Here is a 22,276-nt window from a genome sequence, read left to right as displayed (position 1 = left end):
CCCCCCCCCACCAGGAGCCTGTGCAACACGCCACGGCCAGGATCCCATGATCCAGGAACAACTTCCCCAGGAGAACACACGGCATGCTTCAGGCTGTTGCAACATCATGCTGGCCTCTGCCACCGCAGGCTCACCCCTCATTCCAATTATGACTACAGTACCCCTCCCTCTCCCTGGCATCAGTGAGCAAGAGAGCCCTAATAAAGCCAATGCTTTAAACCCCTCCTGTCTGGGCAGGGAACAGATTTCTGAGGGTGGCCTACACACAGAGGCAGGGCCAAAACCAAAGCTGAACCCCAGGAGCTGTGCATTAAATCCCCACAGTCAACTTGATAAACCCTGCATCTGTGGAATACCTGAATAGACAACGAATGTTCCCCAAATTGAGGCGATGGACTTTGGGAGCAACTGTAGACTTGGGGTTTGCTTTCTACGTCTGATCTGTCTTTGGTCTTATGTTTATCTTAGTTTAGTTTTTAGTGCTTGTTATCATTGGTGGATTTCTTTATTGGTTTGATTGCTCTCTTCCTTTTTTTTTTTTCTTTTTTCTCTTTGTGTGTGTGTGTGTGTGTGTGTGTGTGTGTGTGTGTGTATGTTTCTTTGGAGATGTTTCTGTTTAGATTTTCTTTCACCATTTGTTTTGGGGTGCATTTATTTTTTCTTCCTTTTCTTCCAACCCGTGTGGCTGGCATGGTCTTGGTGCTCCAGCTGGGTATTGGGCCTGAGCTTCTGAGGTGGGAGAGCCGAGTCCAAGACACTGGAACACTACAGACCTCCTGGCCCCACGTAATATTAATTGATGAGAGCTCTCCCAGAGACCTCCGTCTCAACACTAATACCCAACTCCACCCAACAGCTAGCAAGCTCCAGTGCTGGACGCCCATTGCCAAACAACTAGCAAGACAGGAACACAAACACACCCATTAGCAGAGAGGCTGCCTAAAGTCATACTAAGTTAACAGACACACCAAAACACAACTCTGGATGTGGCCCTGCCCAACAGAAGGACAAGATCCAGCCCCACCCACCAGAACACAGGTACTAGTCCCCCCAACCAGGAAGCATACACAAGCCACTGAACCAACCTCACCCACTGGGGCCAGACACCAAAAATAACAGGAACTAAAAACCTGCAGCCTGCGAGAAGGAGACCCCAAACACAGTAAGTTAAACAAAATGAGAAGACAGAGAAATATGGAGCAGATGAAGGAGCAAGGTAAAAACCCACCAGACCAAACAAATGAAGAGGAAATAGGTAGTCTACCTGAAAAAGAATTCAGAGTAACGACAGTAAAGATGATCCAAAATCTCAGAAATAGAATGGAGAAAATACAAGAAACATTTAACAAGGGCCTAGAAGAACTAAAGAACAAACAATGACAAACAACACAATAAACAAAATTAAAAATTCTCTAGAAGGAATCAATAGCAGAATAACTGAGGCATCTGGGGCGGGGGCGGTATGTGGGTAGTGACCTGCGCTTCCACACAGGATTCGTGGTGGCAGCGGGATCAGTGTTAGCTGTCCATGCCCGTCTCTCGGGCCCAAGAACGGCTAAGTGACCTGGAAGACAGAATAGCAGAAATAACTGCTGCAAGGCAGAATTAAGAAAAAGAGAATGAAAAGAATTGAAGACAGTCTCAGGGACCTCTGGGACAACATTAAATGCACCAACATTCAAATTATAGGGGTCTCAGAAGAAGAAGAGAAAAAGAAAGGGTCTGAGAAAATATTTGAAGAGATTATAGTGGAAAACTTCCCTAACATGGGAAAGGAAATACTCAGTCAAGTCCAGGAAGTGCAGAGTCCCATACAGGATAAATCCAAGGAGAAACATGCCAACACAAATATTAATCAAACTATCAAAAATTAAATATAAAGAAAATATGTTAAAAGTAGTAAGAAAAAAGCAACAAATACCATACAAGGGAACCCCCATAAGGTTAACAGCTGATCTTTCAGCAGAAACTTTGCAAGCCAGAAGGGAGTGGCAGGACATATTTAAAGTGATGAAAGGGAAAAACCTACAACGAAGATTACTCTACCCAGCAAGGATCTCATTCAGATTCGATGGAGAAATTAAAACCTTTATACACAAGCAAAAGCTAAGAGAATTCAGGACCACCAAACCAGCCTTACAACAAATGCTAAACGAACTTCCCTAGGCAGGAAACACAAGAGAAAGGAAAGACCTACAAAAACGAACACATAACGATTAAGAAAATGGCAATAGAAACATACATATCGATAATTACCTTAAATGTAAATAGATTAAATGCTCCACCAAAAGACACAGCCTGGATAAATAGATACAAAAACCAGACACATATATATGCTGTCTACAAGAGATCCACTTCCGACCAAGGGACACATACAGACTGAAAGTGAGGGGATGGAAAAAGATATCCCATGCAAATAGAAATGAAAAGAAAGCTGAAGTAGCAATTCTCATATCAGACAAAATACATTTTAAAATGAAGACTATTACAAGAGATAAAGAAGGACACTACATGATGACCAATGGATCAATCCAAGAAGAAGATATAACAATTGTAAATATTTATGCACCCAACATAGGAGCACCTCAGTACACAAGGCAAATGCTAACAGTCATGAAAGGGGAAATCGACAGTAACACAATCATAGTAGGGGACTTTAATACCTCACTTTCACCAATGGACAGATCATCCAAAATGAAAATAAATAAGGAAACACAAGCTGTAAATGATACATTAAACAAGATGGACTTAATTGATATTTATAGGACATTCCATCCAAAAACAACAGAATACACTTTCTTCTCAACTGCTTTTGGAACATTCTCCAGGATAGATCACATCTTGGGTCACAAATCAAGCCTTGGTAAATTTAAGAAAATTGAAATCGTATCACGTATCTTTTCCGACCACAACGCTATGAGACTAGATATCAATTACAGGAAAAAATATGTAAAAAATACAAACACATGGAGGCTAAATAATACACTACTTAATAACCAAGAGATCACTGAAGAAATCAGAGGAAATCAAAAAATACCTAGAAACAAATGACAATGAAAACACGATGATCCAAAACCTATGGGATGCAGCAAAAGCAGTTCTAAGAGGGAAGTGTATAGCTATACAGTTCTACCTCAAGAAAAAAGAAAAATATCAAAGAAACAACCTAAAGCAATTAGAGAAAGAAGGAAGAAAAAACCTAAAGTTAGCAAAAGGAAAGAAATAAAGATCAGATCAGAAATAAATGAAAAAGAAATGAAGGAAATGATAGCAAAGATCAATAAAACTAAAATCTAGTTCTTTGAGAAGATAAACAAAATTGATAAAACATTAGCCAGACTCATCAAGAAAAAAAGGGAGAAGACTCAAATCAACAGAATTAGAAATGATAAAGGAGAAGTAACAACTGACACTGCAGAAATACAAAGGATCATGAGAGATTACTACAAGCAACCCTATGCCAACAGAATGGACAACCTGGAAGGAATGGACAAATTCTTAGAAAGGTATAACCTTCCAACTGAACCAGGAAGAAATAGAAAATATGAACAGACCAATCACAAGTAATGAAATTGAAACTGTGATTAAAAATCTTCCAACAAACATAAGTCCAGCATCAGACGGCTTCACAGGTGAATTCTATCAAACATTTAGAGAAGAGCTAACACCCATCCTTCTCAAATTCTTCCAAAGATTTGCAGAGGAAGGAATACTCCCAAACTCATTCTATGAGGCCACCATCACCCTGATACCAAAACCAGACAAAGATATTACAAAAAAAGAAAATTACAGACCAATATCACTGATGAACATAGATGCAAAAATCCTCAACAAAATACTAGCAAACATAATCCAACAACACATTAGAAGGATCATACACCATGATCAAGTGAGATTTATCCCAGGGATGCAAGGATTCTTCAATATATGCAAATCAATCAATGTGATACACCACATTAACAAACTGAAGAATAAAAACCACATGATAATGTCAATAGATGCAGTAAAACTTACAACAAAATTCAACATTCATTTATGATAAAAACTCTCCAGAAAGTGGGCATAGAGGGAACCTACCTCAACATAATAAAGGTGATATATGACAAACCCACAGCCAGCATTGTTCTCAATGGTGAAAAACTGAAACCATTTACTCTAAGATCTGGAACAAGGTTGCCCACTCTCACCACTATTATTCAGTATGGTTTTGGAAGTTTTAACCACAGCAATCAGAGAAGAAAAAGAAATAAAAGGAATCCAAATTGGAAAAGAAGAAGTAAAACTGTCACTGTTTGTGGATGACATGATACTATATAGAGAGAATCCTGAAGATGCCACCAGAAAACTACTAGAGCTAATCAATGAATTTGGTAAAGTTGCATGATACAAAATTAATGCAAAGAAATCTCTTGCATTCCTGTACAATAATGATGAAAAATATGAAAGAGAAATTAAGGAAACACTCCCATTTACCATTGCAACAAAAAGAATAAAATACCTAGGAATAAACCTACCTTGGGAGACTAAAAACCTGTATACAGAAAACTATAAGACACTAATGAAAGAAATTAAAGATGATACCAACAGATGGAGAGATATACCATGTTCTTGGATTGGAAGAATCAACATTGTGAAAATGACTATACTACCCAAAGCAATCTACAGATTCAATGCAATCCCTATCAAACTACCAATGGCATTTTTCACAGAACTAGAACAAAAAACTTTACAATTTGTATGGAAACACAAAAGACTCCAAATAGCCAAAGCAATCTTGAGAAAGAAAAATGGAGCTGGAGGAAGTAGGCTCCCTGACTTCAGACTATATGACAAAGCTACAGTAATCAAGACAGTAATGAGACTGGCACAAAAACAGATATAGATCAATGGAACAGGATAGAAAGCCCAGAGATAAACCCATGCACATATGGTCATTTTATCTTTGATTAAGGAGGCAAGACTATATAGTGGAGAAAAGACAACCTCTTCAATAAGTGGTGCTGGGAAAACTGGACAGGTACATGTAAAAGAATTAAATTAGAACACTTCCTAACACCATACACAAAAATAAACTCAAAATGGATTAAAGACTTAAATGTGAGACCAGACACTGAAAAACTCTTAGAGGAAAACATAGGCAGAACACTCTATGACAGAAATCACAGCAAGATCCTATTTGACCCACCTCCTAGAGAAAGGGAAATAAAAACAAAAATAAACAAATGGGACGTAATGAAACTTAAAAGCTTTTACACAGCAAAGGAAACCATAAACAAGATGAAACGACAACCCTCAGAATGGGAGAAAATATTTGCAAAGGAAGCAACTGATAAAGGATTAATCTCTAAAGTATACAAGAAGCTCATGCAGCTCAATATCAAAAAAAGGCAAACAACCCAATCCAAATATGGGCGGAAGACCTAACTAGACATTTCTCCAAAGAAGATATACAGATTGCCAACAAACACATGAAAGGATGCTCAACATCACTAATCATTAGAGAAATGCAAATCAAATCCACAATGAGGTATTACCTCACACCAGTCAGAATGGCCATCATCAAAAAATCTCCAAACAATAAATGCTGGACAGGGTGTAGAGGGGGGACCCTTTTGCACTGTTAGTGATGCAGGTACTATGGAGAACAGCATGGAGGTTCCTTAAAAAAGTAAAAATAGAACTACCATATGACCCAGAAGTCCCACTACTGGGCATATACCCAGAGAAAACCATAATTCAAAAAGAGACGTGTACCACAGTGTTCACTGCAGCAGTATTTACAATAGCCAGGACATGCAAGCAACCTAAGTGTCTATCGACAGATGAATGGATAAAGATGTGGCACATATATACAATGGAATATTACTCAGCCATAAAAAGAAATGAAATTGAGTTATTTGTAGTGAGGTGGATGGACCTAGAGTCTGTCATACAGAGTGAAATAAGTCAGAAAGAGAAAAACAAATACCGTATGCTAACACATATATATGGAATCTAAAAAAAAAGTGGTTCTGATCAACCTAGGGACAGGATAGGAATAAAGACGCAGAAGTAGAGACATGGACCTGAGGACATGGGGCGGGGGGGAAGGGTAAGCTGGGATGAAGTGAGAGAGTAGCAGTGACATATTTACACTACCAAATGTAAAATAGATAGCTAGTTGGAAGCAGCTGCTTCGCACAGGGAGATCATCTCGGTGATTTGTGACCACCTAGAGGGGTGGGATAGGGAGGATGGGAGGGAGACGCAAGAGGGAAGGGATATGGGGATATGAATATACATATAGCTGATTCACTTTGTTATACAGCAGAAACTAGCACAACATTGTAAAGCAATTATACTCCAATAAAGATGTTAAAATATATATATATATATATATTACATTGTTGGGCATATAGTAGGGTTGTTTTCAGTCGTCATCAGTGTAGATACTAAAGCAGTCATATTCTTAGCAATAATTCAGATTTCCCTGGTTGGAGCATGATGGTAGGTCAAGTTCCTCCCCTGAGCCTCAAATAGTTATTTCCAGAACTCCTTAGGGGTGGATCTCACTTGAATTCACACACCACCCCTTGCCATCTTCACTGATAATCCCCCTGGTTGATGGCCTCCATCTGAGAAGCCACTGCCACCATTCTCTGCAGTGCAGTGACTACTGTAGCAGCTGAGCTGCTTCCTTGAGCTTCCAAAGCTTCCAATCGTGGATCCATGCAGCCTTCCCTGGAGCACCTGAAGCCTACAGAGGGAAGGGAAAAATTCCTTCCAAACCTGGGTACCTGGGCACCTATGCAGGGCACCTAGGTCAAGAGAATATCTTGGCCTGTCCCCTTTTCTCTAGCTATCCTTAAAAAACAAAACAAAACATAGATTTTCCCTCTCTCCAAACAAAAATAAAATGAAAACACATTATTCAAATTTGGATCCTAGCACCATTCTCTCAGATTTGTCTCTTCCTGTCTAAATTCCAGTGTCATCCAAAAGCAGCCCTTTCCTTTTTTCACTGATAAATATAGATACCTAGTCTTGTCTTACTGCATCTTTAAGACTACTGGATCTACCGCCCATAGATTTTAGGTCAGTATGTCATGGATTATCTAAAGCTTTTGTAATTTCAGGTAACTTTTTATTCTTTTAAAAGTTAAGACATTCTGTTTCTACGTTGTGCTCCAAAAGGTGTTTTCCCTCACAGTGATCATGCTACCCAGTTCAAATATATCTGTCCTATATAGAATGGGGAGTTGTTTTCCATTTATAAGGTTTAGGTAAAATACCTAATTCCAGAGGCTTCTGATTTCCTTCTAGCTATCTCACTTCTAATCAACATGAGAGCACTTTAGCAGCTTGACCATGGACAGCTACAATCCTTAGCAATAGGGTTTAGAAAAAAAAAGAGAAATAGTATTTTTCTACTCAATTAGGTTTTTAAAAGTAAAATAACGTTATTTAAAAAGGGTAAATTGAAGAATGGAGACACCTTCAGTATGATTTAGTACCTTTGTCATCACACTGAATTTCTTTCCAGTCACTGCCCATACTGACCCTAGTTTTACTCCCAGGCTTGAGTAGAAGCTATCCATCTGCGTTGCTAGCTTGGGGTTTGAAACTCTCTGCACTGGTTATTAGCTATTGTGTTAACTCTTTGAAAATACATCTTAAATGTGTTCCTCAGTTATCAGTGGCTTCATAGAGTTGCAGCTTCAAACAGTCTGTCATTCACTGTGCTCCAGCAAACACTGAAGCAGAAGAGAGAAGCTGCTCTTGCAGAGGGCAGGAGAATAACAATCATAACAGCTAGCTCATAATACTTACAAGGTATGCCCCAAACTCTTCTGAGCATTTTATATTCATTAAGTCATTTATTGAGTAAGCACAGGGATGCTCAATAAACAGCATAGCTGTTTACTCTGAGATACCTGAGTTTGATTAAGACTATGCAGATGAAATGGTGAAGCATGCACCTCAGTGAACGCACTGCTCCACAAACAATGAAAATACAAGCAAAACGATCAGATTCAACCATTTGATAACTCTGGAGTTTAACCAAAGGCCCAGAACAAAATAGCTATTCAAAAAATATCTATTCAAGAAAAACTACTGAATCTCATTAAAAACCAGTGAAGTCTGTGTCATTTTCACATGGCAATATTCCCATCCTCCTCTCTCCGAAGCTGAGGGATGAGGTGGCCATGAAATGCCTGCAGCTTCAATAGGACACTGGCCACTTTGGAGCTGCAGTAAAAGCTCCATCTCCGGAGGACAATCAATTTTTTGATCAAATTAGCAGCTCCCTGGAAAATCCCCACGCCCAGGTTGTTGTTTCTGTTTGATTTGACTTGAAGCTTAGGTGAATCAGGTGAAAAAGTCCTATCCCCAGGGCATTAGTGAAAAGAACAGCAATCTACTGCTAACACTTAACATCACAGCTGCCTAAGGCTATATGCTTCAGTTGAGACCAACAAGAACCTCACCAAAATGCAAAAGGAAGATTTGGAGAACTAGATGACCATAGGGAACTTTGAAAAGCTCTGACATATTCCCGAGGATCTAGAAGATTGTTCACATGTGCAGGGCTATGCCCATGACCAGTGATGTCCCTGAGCCCAGGAAGACCTGAGTAAGAAGAAAGCCTAGCCATTCACTTCTGACTGACCCTGAAGTCCTAAGCAAGCAGGAGGTGAAAGATAAGGCCAACTCCTATACTGCCTGAGGTTTGAAGGTATGCTTCAAACAGAACCTCGTGCAAAAGGTGGAAAGATGTACTGTCTCAAGGCAATTAAGGAAATCTGAACCATCAGGATCCATGCAACCACTAAAGTATACTGACACAGGGTGAACCCTAGGTCCAGTCTTAAAAATAAAAACAAGATTTTTTTTTTAAAGCTAGCAGAGAACTTAGAGAACACACTGTAGAGAATACAGAATCTACAGATTAAGTCTAGGGAAGTTGCTGAACAAAAAGCAGTAACAAGAAACAACAACAACAACAAACAGCAATAACAACAAACAGGAGTGGAAGGGGGAGGGAAAAAATGTGGTACCAGAGTTGTTGCAATATATTATCTACGATGTCCAGATTTCAACCACAAATTATGAGACATGCAGAGAAACAGGAAGGTATTGCCTCTACAAAAGGAAAACAACAGCCAATAGGAAATGTCTCTGAAATGGCCCAGATGTTGGCCAGTTAGATAAGGACTTTAAGTCAACTGTTATAGCTATATTCAAAGAACTAAAGGAAGTCATGTCTAAAGAGTTAAAGGAAAGTGTGACAATGGTGTGTCTCCAAACATAGTATATCAATGAAGAGACAGAATTATAAAAAGGAATCAAACAGAAAGTCTAGTAGAAAAGTTAAATAACTGAAATTAAAAATTCATTAGAGGGGCTCAAAAGCAGATGTGAGCTCAGTTGAGAGCATTCAGGGTGAGAAGAATAGTCTGGCAATTCCTCAAAAGTCAAACGCAGAGTTACAATATGACCCAACAATTCCACCCTGAGGTATATACACAAATGAATTGAGAACATGTCCACAAAAAAATGTGAATACTAATGTTCACAAAATAACCCAAAGGTGGAACAACCCAAATGTCCACTAACTGATGAATAGATGAATAAAATGTGGCACAGACCTACAGTGGAATATTATTCCATCATAAAGAGGAGTGAAGTACTCACACATGCCACAACATGGATGAACCTTGGAAACATTGTGCTAAGAAGCCAGTTACAGAAAAACACATACTGTGAGATCCTGTTTATATGAAATGTCCAGAATAGGCAAATCCATAGAGACAGAAAGTAGATTACTGGTTGCTTAGGGCTAGAGGTGAGGTGGGGATAGAATTTACTGTTAATGGGTATGGGGTTTCTTTTGGTGGTGATAAAAGTGTTCTAAAGTTTGATTCTTATGCAACTTTCTGAATATACTAGAAACTACTGGGAACCCAGATGGTGGAGTAGAAGGATGTGCTCTCATTCCCTCTTGTGAGAACACCAGAATCACAACTAGCTGCTGGACAATCATCAACAGGAAGACACCGGAACTCACCAAAAAAGATACCCCACATCCAAAGACAAAGGAGAAGCCACAGTGAGATGGTAGGGGGGCGCAATCACAGTAAAATCAAATCCCATAACTGCTGGGTGGGTGACTCACAGACTGCAGAACACTTATACCACAGAAGTCCACCCACTGGACTGAAGGTTCTGAGCCCAACGTCAAGATTCCCTACGTGGGGGTCCAGCAATGGAAGGAGGAATTCCTAGATAATCAGACTTTGAAAACTACTGGGATTTGATTGAAGGACTTTGAAAGGACTGGGGGAAACAGAGACTCCACTCTTAAAAGGAACACACAAAGTAGTGTGAGCACTGGGACCCAGGGGAAGGAGCAGTGGCCCCAGGGGAGACTGAACCAGACCTACTTGCTAGTGTTGGAGGGTCTCCTACAGAGGTGGGGGGTGGCTGTGGCTCACCGTGGGGACAAGGACACTGGCAGAAGATGTTCTGGGAAGTACTCCTTGGTGTGAGCCCTCCCAGAGTCTGCCATTAGCCCCACCAAAGAGCCCAGGTAGGCTCCAGTGTTGGGTTGCCTCAGGCCAAACAACCAACAGGGAGGGAACACAGCCCCACCCATCAGCAGTCAAGAGGATTAAAGTTTTACTGAGCTCTACCCACCAGAGCAACAGTCAGCTCACCCACCACCAGTTGCTCCCATCAGGAAACTTGCACAAGCCTCTTAGATAGCCTCATCCACCAGAGGGCAGACAGCAGAAGCAAGAAGAGCTACAATCCTGCAGCCTGTGGAACAAAAGCTACATTCACAGAAAGATAGACAAGATGAAAAGGCAGAGGGCTATGTACCAGATGAAGGAACAAGATTAAATCTCAGGAAAACAACTAAATGAAGTGGAGATAGGCAACCTTCCAGAAAAAGAATTCAGAATAACGATACTGAAGATGATCCAGGACCTTGGAAAAAGAATGGAGGCAAAGATTGAGAAGATGCAAGAAATGTTTAACAAAGACCTAGAAGAATTAAAGAACAAACAAACAGAGATGAACAATACAATAACTGAAATGAAAACTACACTACAAGAAATGAACAGCAGAATAACTGAGGCAGAAGAATGGATAAGTGACCTGGAAGACAGAATGGTGGAATTCACTGCTGAGGAACAGAATAAAGAGAAAAGAATGAAAAGAAATGAAGACAGCCTAAGAGGCTTCTGAGACAACATTAAACACAACAACATTCACATTATAGGGGCCCCAGAAGGAGAAGAGAGAGAGAAAGGACCAGAGAAAATATTTGAAGAGATTATAGTTGAAAACTTCCCTAACATGGGAAAGGAAATAGCCACCCAAGCCCAGGAAGGGCAGCAAGTCCCATACGGGGTAAACCCAAGGAGAAACACGCCAAGACACATAGTAATCAAATTGGCAAAAAAGAAATATTATTGAAAGCTGCAAGGGAAAAATGACAAAAAACATGTAAGGGAACTCCCATAAGCTTAACAGCTGATTTCTCAGCAGAAACTCTACAAGCCAGAAGGGAGTGGCAGGATATATTTAAAGTGATGAAAGGGAAGAACCTACAATCAAGAATACTCTACCCTGCAAGGATCTCACTCAGATTCAATGGAAAAATCAAAAGCGTTACAGACAAGTAAAAGCTAAGAGATTCAGCACCACCAAACCAGCTCTACAACAAATGTTAAAGGAAATTCTCTAAGTGATAAATACAAGAGAAGAAAAGGACCTACAAAAACAAACCCAAAACAATGAAGAAAATGGTTGTAAGAACATACATACCGATAATTACCTTAAACATGAATGGATTAAATGCTCCAACCAAAAGACACAGGCTTGCTGAATGGATACAAAAACAAGACCCATCTATATGCTGTCTACAAGAGACCCACTTCAGACCTAGGGACAACTATAGACTGAAAGTGAGGGGATGAAAAAAGATACTCCATGCAAATGGAAATCAAAAGAAAGCTGGAGTAGCAATACTTCTATCAGATAAAATAGACTTTAAAATAAAAAATGTTACAAGAGACAAGGAAGGACACTACATAATGATAAAGGGATCAATCTAGGAAGAAGATATAACAATTATAAATATATATGCACCCAACATGGGAGCACCTCAATACACAAGGCAACTGTTAACAGCTAAAAAAGAGGAAATCGACAGTAAGACAATAATAGTGGGGGACTTTAACACCTCACTTACACCAATGGACAGATCATCCAAAATGAAAATAAATAGGGAAACAGAAGCTTTAAATGACACAACAGACCAGATAGATTTAATTGATACTTATAGGACATTCCATCCAAAACCAGCAGATTACATGTTATCTCAAGTGTGCAAGGAACATTCTCCAGGATAGATCACATCGTGGGTCACAAATCAAGCCTCAGGAAATTTACGAAAACTGAAATCATATCAAGCATCTTTTCTGCACAACGCTATGAAATTAGAAATCAATTACAGGGAAAAAATCATAAAAAACACAAACACATGGAGGCTAAACAATACATTACTAAATAACTGAGAGATCACTGAATAAATCAAAGAGGAAATCAAAAAATACCTAGAGACAAATGACAATGAAAACAAGATGATCCAAAACCTATGGGATGCAGCAAAAGTAGTTCTAACAGGGAAGTTTATAGCAATAGAGTCCTACCTCAAGAAACAAGAAAAATCTCAAATAAACAACCTAACCTTACACCTAAAGGAACTAGAGAAAGAAGAACAAACAAAACCCAAAGTTAGCAGAAGGAAAGAAATCATAAAGATCAGAGCAGAAATAAATGAAATAGAAACAAAGAAAACTATAGCAAAGATTAATAAAACTAAAAGCTGGTTCTTTGAGAAGATAAACAAAATTGATAAACCTTTAGCCAGACTCTACAAGAAAGAGGGACAGGACTCAAATCAATAAAATTAGAAATGAAAAAGGAGAAGTTACAACAGACACCGCAGATATACAAAGCATCCTAAGAGACTACTACAAGCAACTCTATGCCAATAAAATGGACAACCTGGAAGAAATGGACATATTCGTAGAAAGGCATAATCTTCTAAGACTGAACCAGGAAGAAATAGAAAATATGAACAGGCCAATCACAAGTAATGAAACTGAAACTGTGATTAAAAGTCTTCCAACAAACAAAAGTCCAGGACCAGACGGCTTCACAGGCGAATTCTATCAAACATTTAGAGAAGAGCTAACACCCATCCTTCTCAAGCTCTCCCAAAAATTTGCGGAGGAAGGAGCACTCCCAAACTCATTCTATGAGGCCACCATCACCCTGATACAAAAACCAGACAAAGATACTACAAAAAAAGAAAATTACAGACCAATATCACTCATGAATATAGATGCAAAAATCCTCAACAAAACACTAGTCAACAGAATCCTACAACACATTAAAAGAATCATATACCATGATGAAGTGGGATTTATCCCAGGGATGCAAGGATTCTTTAATATACACAAATCAATCAATGTGATATACCATATTAACAAATTGAAGAATAAAAACCATACGATCATCTCAATAGATACAGAAAAAGCTTTTCACAAAATTTAATACCCATTTATGATAAAAACTCTCCAAAAAGTGGGCACAGAAGGAACCTACCTCAATATAATAAAGGCCATATATGACAAACCCACAGCAAACATCATTCTCAATGGTGAAAAATTGAAAGCATTTCCTCTAAGATCAGGAACAAGACAAGGATGTCCATTCATACCACTATTATTCAACATAGTTTTGGAAGTCCTAGCCATGGCAATCAGAGAAGAAAAAGAAATAAAAGGAATAAAATTGGAAAAGAAGAAGTAAAACTGTCACTGTTTTCAGATGACATGATACTATACATAGTGAACCTTAAAGATGCTACCAGAAAACTACTAGAGCTAATCAATGAACTTGGTAAAGTTGCAGGATACAAAATTAATGCACAGAAATCTCTTTCATTCCTATACATTACTGATGAAAAATCTGAAAGAGAAATTAAGGAAACACTGCCATTTACCACTGTAACAAAAAAAATAAAATACCTAGGAATAAACCTACCTTGGGAGACTAAAAACCTGTATACAGAAAACTATAAGACACTAATGAAAGAAATTAAAGATGATACCAACAGATGGAGAGATATACCATGTTCTTGGATTGGAAGAATCAACATTGTGAAAATGACTATACTACCCAAAGCAATCTACAGATTCAATGCAATCCCTATCAAATTACCAATGGCATTTTTTACGGAACTAGAACAAAAAATCTTAAAATTTGTATGCAGACACAAAAGACCCCGAATAGCCAAAGCAGTCTTGAGGGAAAAAAACGGAGCTGGAGCAATCAGACTCCCTGACTTCAGACTATACTACAAAGCTACAGTAATTAAGACAATATGGTACTGGCACAAAAACAGAAACATAGATCAATGCAACAAGATAGAAAGCCCAGAGATAAACCCATGCACCTATGGTCAACTAATCTATGACAAAGGAGGCAAGGATATACAATGGAGAAAAGACAGCCTCTTCAATAAGTGGTGCTGGGAAAACTGGACAGCTACATGTAGAAGAATGAAATTAGAACACTCCCTAACACCATACACAGAAACAAACTCAAAATGGATGAAAGACCTAAATGTAAGGCTAGACACTATAAAACTCTTAGAGGAAAACATAGGAAGAACACTCTTTGACATAAATCACAGCAAGATCTTTTTTGACGCACCTCCTAGAGGAACGGAAATAAAAACAAAAATAAACAAATGGGACCTAATGAAACTTAAAAGCTTTTGCACAGCAAATGAAACCATAAACAACGAAAAGACAACCCTCAGAATGGGAGAAAATATTTGCCAATGAATCAACGGACAAAGGATTAATCTCCAAAATATATAAACAGCTTATGCAGCTCAATATTAAATAAACAAACAACCCAATGAAAAACTGGGCAGAAGACCTAAATAGACATTTCTCCAAAGAAGACATACAGATGGCCAAGAATCACATGAAAAGCTGCTCAACATCACTGATTATTAGAGAAATGAAAATCAAAACTACAATGAGGTATCACCTCACACCAGTTAGAATGGGCATCATCAGAAAATCTACAAGCAACAAATGCTGGAGAGGGTGTGGAGAAAAGGGAACCCTCTTGCACTGTTGGCGGGAATGTAAATTGATAGAGCCACTATGGAGAACAGTATGGAGGTTCCTTAAGAAACTAAAAATAGAATCACCATATGATCCAGCAATCTCACTACTGGGCATATACCCAGAGAAATTCATAATTCAAAAAGATACATGCACCCCAATGTTCACTGCAGCACTATTTACAGTAGCCAGGTCATGGAAGCAACCTAAATGACCATTGACAGACTAATGGTTAAAGAAGAAGTGGTACATATATACAGTGGAATACTACTCAGTCATATAAAGGAACAAAATTGGGTCATTTGTTATGATGTGGATGGATCTAGAAAGTGTCATACAGAGTGAAGTAAGTCAGAAAGAGAAAACAAATATTTTATATTAACACATATATGTGGAACCTAGAAAAATGGTACAGATGAACTGGTTTGCAGGGCAGAAATTGAGACACAGATGTAGAGAACAAACGTATGGACACCAAGCGGGGAATGCCACAGCGGGTGGGGGTGGGGGTGTGATGAATTGGGCGATTGGGATTGACATGTATACACTGATGTGTATAAAATTGATGACTAATAAGAACCTGCTGTATAAAAATATATATAAAATTAAATTTAAAAATTAAAAAAAGGAAACTACTGAATTGTATGTATGTTATATCCAGCAGAATTTTATGGTATGTAAATTGTATGTCAATAAAGCTAGTTAAAAAATTTTTCCTTAACGTCTCTGATCCTGGGATCCCACATGTGTATAATACTACACTGTGTAGTGAGGATTCAATGAGATCTGTGAATTGAGTGCCCGAAAGAGCTCAAGACGTGATTTTTTTTTTTTTTCCAGCAAGTTTTCTACCAAATTCCTTGGAAATGTAAAAGGAAGAAATAGCAACTGTGTAGGTATGTCTTGTTTTGTTTTTTACTGTTGGATCCAATTAGAATAAAGTCATAGTTCCTTCTTAAATGAGAAAGTATCTCCCTTCAGTATATATTAAAGACTGATATTTAGACAAAATCATTCACAAGCTAAAATACCTTTCATTCATAAAAACAGCTTTCTTTAAGATAAACAGATTTAAAAATTTTCAGTTGTAGATTTTAAAAATATATGGGACTTCAATAAAGATTTAAAACAAATAAATATATGGCTTTAGAGTCACAGTGTGTGTATACAATGCACCAGCAATGTTGCTCTATGGTGAGAGTTGGAGTTTAACTATCAAGTAAATTTTCTCAAGACCTATGATGTAAAAAAATGAGTGCTGTGTATTAAGAATCTCCAAAAATACCTAAAGTAGAATATGTTTCCCGTGATTTCACCATGGAATCCTTTTCCTCTTAAAGATGCTTTTGGGACCACTGTTCTACAAAACACATTTTAGGAAAACTGGTATGTGAGCAATACATATAAAATAACTTCTTTTCTCCTCCACAAGTGGACTCTTATGCATCTGCTAAGGCAGTGGTGCTGATGAAAGGTATGTTTCTTGTCTCCAGGAAAAAAACGCACATAAATTTTACTTGTAATTTCAGGATGTCTACAGGCCCTATCTAAGGGACAATAGTTAGTTTTCAATTCTTCCAAAAAGTAAAGAATCTTCTTGAACCATGTGAGCTAACTTTTGCCATGGAAATTAAAAATCTTCATGGTTTCTTCCAATTTTTTTTTTTATATTCCAGACATTAAGGATGAAAGTGTTTTACACAAAGTGTTATTATCTGAGTAAGAGCAGTCTTTGCCTCCTTTTTTGAAAACAGAAAGATATGAAATTCCTAAGCCTCTTCTAAAGAATAAGACACTGTAAAAATTACTTGATGATCAAAAATAATACACAGTAATACTGAAGTGTCTGAGTTCAGAAAACTATGCAGGGTAATTACATTTTGAATCTGTAGCACCTTTTCATCCAAGGTGCTCACATACTCCTTGAAGATAACCAAAGCCTTGTATTTTCTGTGACTATCTTTATTTTAAATATTCTCTAGCTCAAGTACACAGGCATTTGCCTGTATGTACTCAACTTGTGCTTGTAAAACAGAGTCCCTGTACTCACATTCATTTTAAAACAAAGGATTAATCTATATGCACCTTCCTTGGCTCTAACAAGGAACAGAAATAGGTTAGGAAGAGGATAATGTATCAGAGGGAATGTTGCGGGTGGGGGGGGGTCCTTGAGTTTCTGGGGGATGGAGGATAAGCTTGAAAAGAGCAGCAGGGCACAATGCCAGTCACCTTTTCTAATTCACATATGCATCTAACATATATTTGGTAGTTACAATGTTTCACATCAGCCACTGTGCTAAATACTCAGGATAAACAGGTAATTCCCTGCTTTTGAGATGGTTTACACTGGTGTTGTCCAACAGAAATACACTGTGAACCACCTATGTAACTTTAAAGGTTTTCAATTTATTTATTTATTTATTTTTGCGGTACGCGGGCCTCTCACTCTTGTGGCTTCTCCCGTTGCGGAGCACAGGCTCCGGACGCGCAGGCTCAGTGGCCATGGCTCACTGGCCCAGCCGCTCCACAGCATGTGGGATCTTTCCGGACCGGGGCACGAACCGGTGTCCCTTGCTTCGGCAGGTGGACTCTCAACCACTGCGCCACCAGGGAAGCCCTCAGTTTATTTTTTAATTAACATCAAATCCACTTCTGATACACAATTCTGTAAGTTTGGGCAAATGAATGCTGTATTAATTTTCTATTGCTATCATAACAGTACCACAAATTGAGTGCATTAAACAACACAAATATATTATCTTACAGTCTGTAGGACAGAAGTCTTACATGATTTTCATTCGGTTAAAACTGAGGCATTGACAGGGCTGCATTCCTTTCTGAAGGTTCTGGGTAGAATCCCTTTCCTTGCTTTTTGCAGCTACAGGTTTCCCACATTCCTTGGCTTGTGGCCCCCTTGCTCCATCTCCAAAGTCAGAAGAGTCAAGCTGAGTCCTTCTCAAATCACATCATGGTGACCTACTTTTCCACCTCCCTCCTCCACTTTTAAGAACACTTGTGATTATACTGAGCCCACCCGGATAATCCAGGATAATTTCCCTATTTTAAGATCAACTGATTAGAAACTTTAACTCTGTCCACAATTTTAACTCCTCTTCCTCATGGTAATCTATTTACTGGTTCTGGGAATTAGGAGGTGGACATCTTTGGGAGCTATTATTCTGCCTTCACAAATGCAGAGCCATGTATCCACCGTGAATGTCAAGACACTGAACAGTTCCAGCCTCCAAAACAACTCCCTCTCTCTCCTCCCTTGTATTCAAATTTTCCCCCCAAGCTAACCCTGGCAAACACCAATGGGCTGTCCACCCCTTTTGTTTGCCTTTTCTGGATGTCATATACATGGAATAATACAGTAGAAGCCTTTTGGGTCTGGCTCCTTTAAACTAGCAAAATAACGTAATTATTTACACATCTTGTGGCAAGTATCAATAGTCTGCTCCCTTTTTCTTGTGAGTCTTCTTTCTTTTAGGAATGTACCTTTAATCCTTTCACCCATTGAAGGGCATTTAGTCATGTCCAATTTTGAAGATAAAGTTGCTTATAAACGTCTGTATATAGGTTTACGTGTAAACGTAAATTTACATTTCTCTTGAGTAACTACCCAGTTGTGGGACAGGCAGGTCATAGAGCAAATGTATGGTTAACTTTGTAAGAAACTTCCAGGCTCTTTTCCAAAGTAGCTATACCATTTTGCATTCCCACAAGCAGCGTATCTCTTCTAGTTGTGGAACATCTTCATCAGCGCTTAGCATTGTTGTTGTTGTTGTTGTTTTACTGCAGCCATTCTAATAGGTTTGTAGTGTTGTCCTCTTGAGGTTTTAATTTGCATATCCTTAATGGCTAACGATCGTAAGACATCTTTTCATGTGTGTATTTGCCATTCACATATCTTCTTTAGTGAAGTGATCAAATATTTTGCAAATTTTATTATTGGGCTGTTTGTTTTCTTATTAATGAGTTTTGAGTGTTCTTCATATATTGTGGATAAACGTTCGTTGTGAGATACTCAATTTGCAAATATTTTCTCCTAGTCTGTAATTTTTCATTCTTTGTCTTTCAAAGAACAAAAGTTTTAATTTTGAAAAAGTATTTATCAATTTTTTTTTATAGATTGTGCTTTTGTTGAGAACTCTTTGCTTAACCAAAAGTCACGAAGGGGCTTCCCTGGTGGCGCAGTGGTTGAGAGTCCTCCTGCCGATGCAGGGAACACGAGTTCGTGCCCCGGTCCGGCAAGATCCCACATGCCGCGGAGTGGCTGGACCCGTGAGCCATGGCCGCTGAGCCTGTGCATCCAGAGCCTGTGCATCCGGAGCCTGTGCTCCACAACGGGAGAGGCCACGGCAGTGAGAGGCCCGCGTATTGCAAAAAAAAAAAAAAAAAAAAAGTCACGAAGATTTTTATTTGTTTTTTAATATGGTGCATTAAATAGACGTACTGCAAAAAAAAAAAAAAAAAAAAGTCACGAAGATTTTTATTTGTTTTTTAATATGGTGCATTAAATAGACTGTCTCTTGAATGTTAAATAAATCTTGTTTTCTTGAAATACACCTCACATGGTCATGAGGTATTCTCTCTTTTTCAAATTGTTGGATTTGAAATACTAAAATTTTGTTTGGAATTTTTGTACCTATATTCCTGAGAAAGGGGTATTGGTCTGTCCTTTTTTTTTCTTGTAATATCTTTGTCTAATTTTGATATCAGGGTTATGGTTGCTTCAGAGAAAGGGTCAGAAAGTATTGCCTCCTCTTCAATTTTCTGGAAGATTTTGCCTAAAATTGATATTATTTCTTCCTTAAATGTTTGACAGAATTCACCAGTGAAGACATCTGGGCCTGGATTTATCCTTGGAGGAAGCCTTTTAACTATGAATTCAATTTCTTTAAATTATCATGATAAACTAGTTATATATCCTAATCACTGGAAGTAGGGATGTTCAGGTTATCTGTTTCTTCTTGGGTCAGCCTTGGTTGTTTGGGACTTTCGAGGAATTTGTCCATTTCATCTAGGTTATCAAACTTAGTGGCATAAAGTTGTTCATAATTTTCCCTTATTATATTTTAAACATATGTAGGACATATAGTGGTATTGAAACCGCTAGGTGGCGTTTCATGGGACTCCGAAAAGCTCCGGTCCTTTATGTCTCAACACAAAAAGAATTCAGTGAGAGGCAGTGATAGGTAAGAAGTGATTTATTAGAATAGGATGCTTGTGAGGCTTATAAGCAGGCAGGCGAGTGCTGTGCTGCCCTGAGTACTTAGTAGGTTACATTTTTATAATCAAAGGAAGAAAGGGGAGGGGTAGAAGCTTGTGGGAATGCAAAATGGTATGGCTACTTTCATTCTTGAGTAGATGTCACGCTTCCATCATCAGCCCTTCCTCCAGATTGGACAGGGGAGTCCTGTCCCTACATGGTCAGGCCAGGACTATCATGGCACTATGGAAAAATTATTTCAGGTCTCAGTACAATGAGGGTCTTTCTCTTTGAAATGTCACCTTCCATAAATGATTGTTTTTTTTGTGTGCAAAGAGCATGTCCTGGGGGTCATTAACTTGTTGACACCACTGGGCAGGTTGCTGGCCTTATTTTCCACTATTGTTTTATTGTTTCGGGGCAAGTCTCATGCTTCTGTTGCACGGTTTTGTTGCTAAGCATATTAGCTTGGTTTTGTTGTTAGGCAAGCCAATCTGGCTTTGATGCTAAGTGACTTGCTCCGCTTTATGAGTCAAGCAACGCCACGTTGTTTCAGGATTTTCCCATTACTTTCTTGAGTGATCATTAATCTTACTGTGGTCTCCCAAAGTCCCCTAAAGTTCCCTCTCTATCTACAATCCCCTAATGGGCTTTCTAAGCTAACTATTTGATTATCCTACTGTATCCCTATAAGTATCATCTTTCTCATTCCTAATGTTATTTTTTTTCCTGCTAACTCTAGCTAGAGGTTTATTAATTTTATTTATCATCACAAAAGGTCCAGCTTTTGGTTTCACAAATTGTTATTAGTGTTTTCTTATTTTTGACTTCTAGAACGTAAGCATTGATCTTATTATTTCCTTTCTTCTGCTTACTTTATTTTTAATTTATTTTCTTTTTTCTAGTTTCTTGAGATGTAAGCTGAGGTCATTGATTTGAGACTTTCCTTCTTCCATGAAATAGGTGCTTAAACATACTGTAAATTTCTCCCTAAGTTCTGCTTTAACAACATCCTACAAATTTTGATATGTTGTCTTATTTTCATTCAATCCAAAATACTTTCTAATTTTCTTTGATTTCTTCCTTAACTCTTGGGTTACTTAGATGCGCTATTTGGTTTCCAAATACGTAAGAATTTTCCAGAGATCTTTCTGCTATTGATTTCTATTTTAATTCCATTGTGATAAATATTCTTAAATAAATAAAGGATTTTAATCCTTTTAAATTTACTAATACTTGTATTATGATCCAGAAAATGGTCTGTCTTGATAAATGTTCCATGTGCACATGAAAAGAATGTTTTTTAAATGTTATAAAGAATATTTCTTTATACTTACTGATTTTCTGCCTACCTCAACTATCAGTTATTGAGATGAGACAGCGCATTGAAATTTCTGACTATAATTGTGGATTTGCCAATTTGTTCTTTCATTTCTATCAATTTTTTTCTTTATGTATGTTGAAGTTCTATTATGTCCTCTTGAGGAAGTTACCCCTTTACCATTATGAAGTGGCCTTCTTTATCTCTGGTAATATATTTTGCATTATTTTTCTTACACTACATCTTTGAAATTTGGTGTGTATTTTTCACTTATAGCATATTTCTATTTAGGCTAGCCACATTTCAAATGCTCAGTAGCCACACATGGCTAGTGGGTACTGTACTGAACAGCATAAGTCTAGGCTCTAAGGCAATGCATCTCAAACTTCAGGATGTGCAGGGTATCTTCTTAAAATTCAGATTATGATTCAGTAGCTCACTGGAGAGACCCAGGTCACTCTAATGATACTGGCTGTTACTATTACTTCTTGAACTAATTCTATATTCCAGCTACCTATATAGTTCTATAGGATATATCCTACA

This window comes from Lipotes vexillifer, unplaced genomic scaffold (genome assembly GCF_000442215.2).
Source record: "Lipotes vexillifer unplaced genomic scaffold, Lipotes_vexillifer_v1.1 scaffold137, whole genome shotgun sequence".
Classification (NCBI taxonomy): domain Eukaryota; kingdom Metazoa; phylum Chordata; class Mammalia; order Artiodactyla; family Lipotidae; genus Lipotes; species Lipotes vexillifer.
This window is presented reverse-complemented; position numbering follows the sequence as displayed.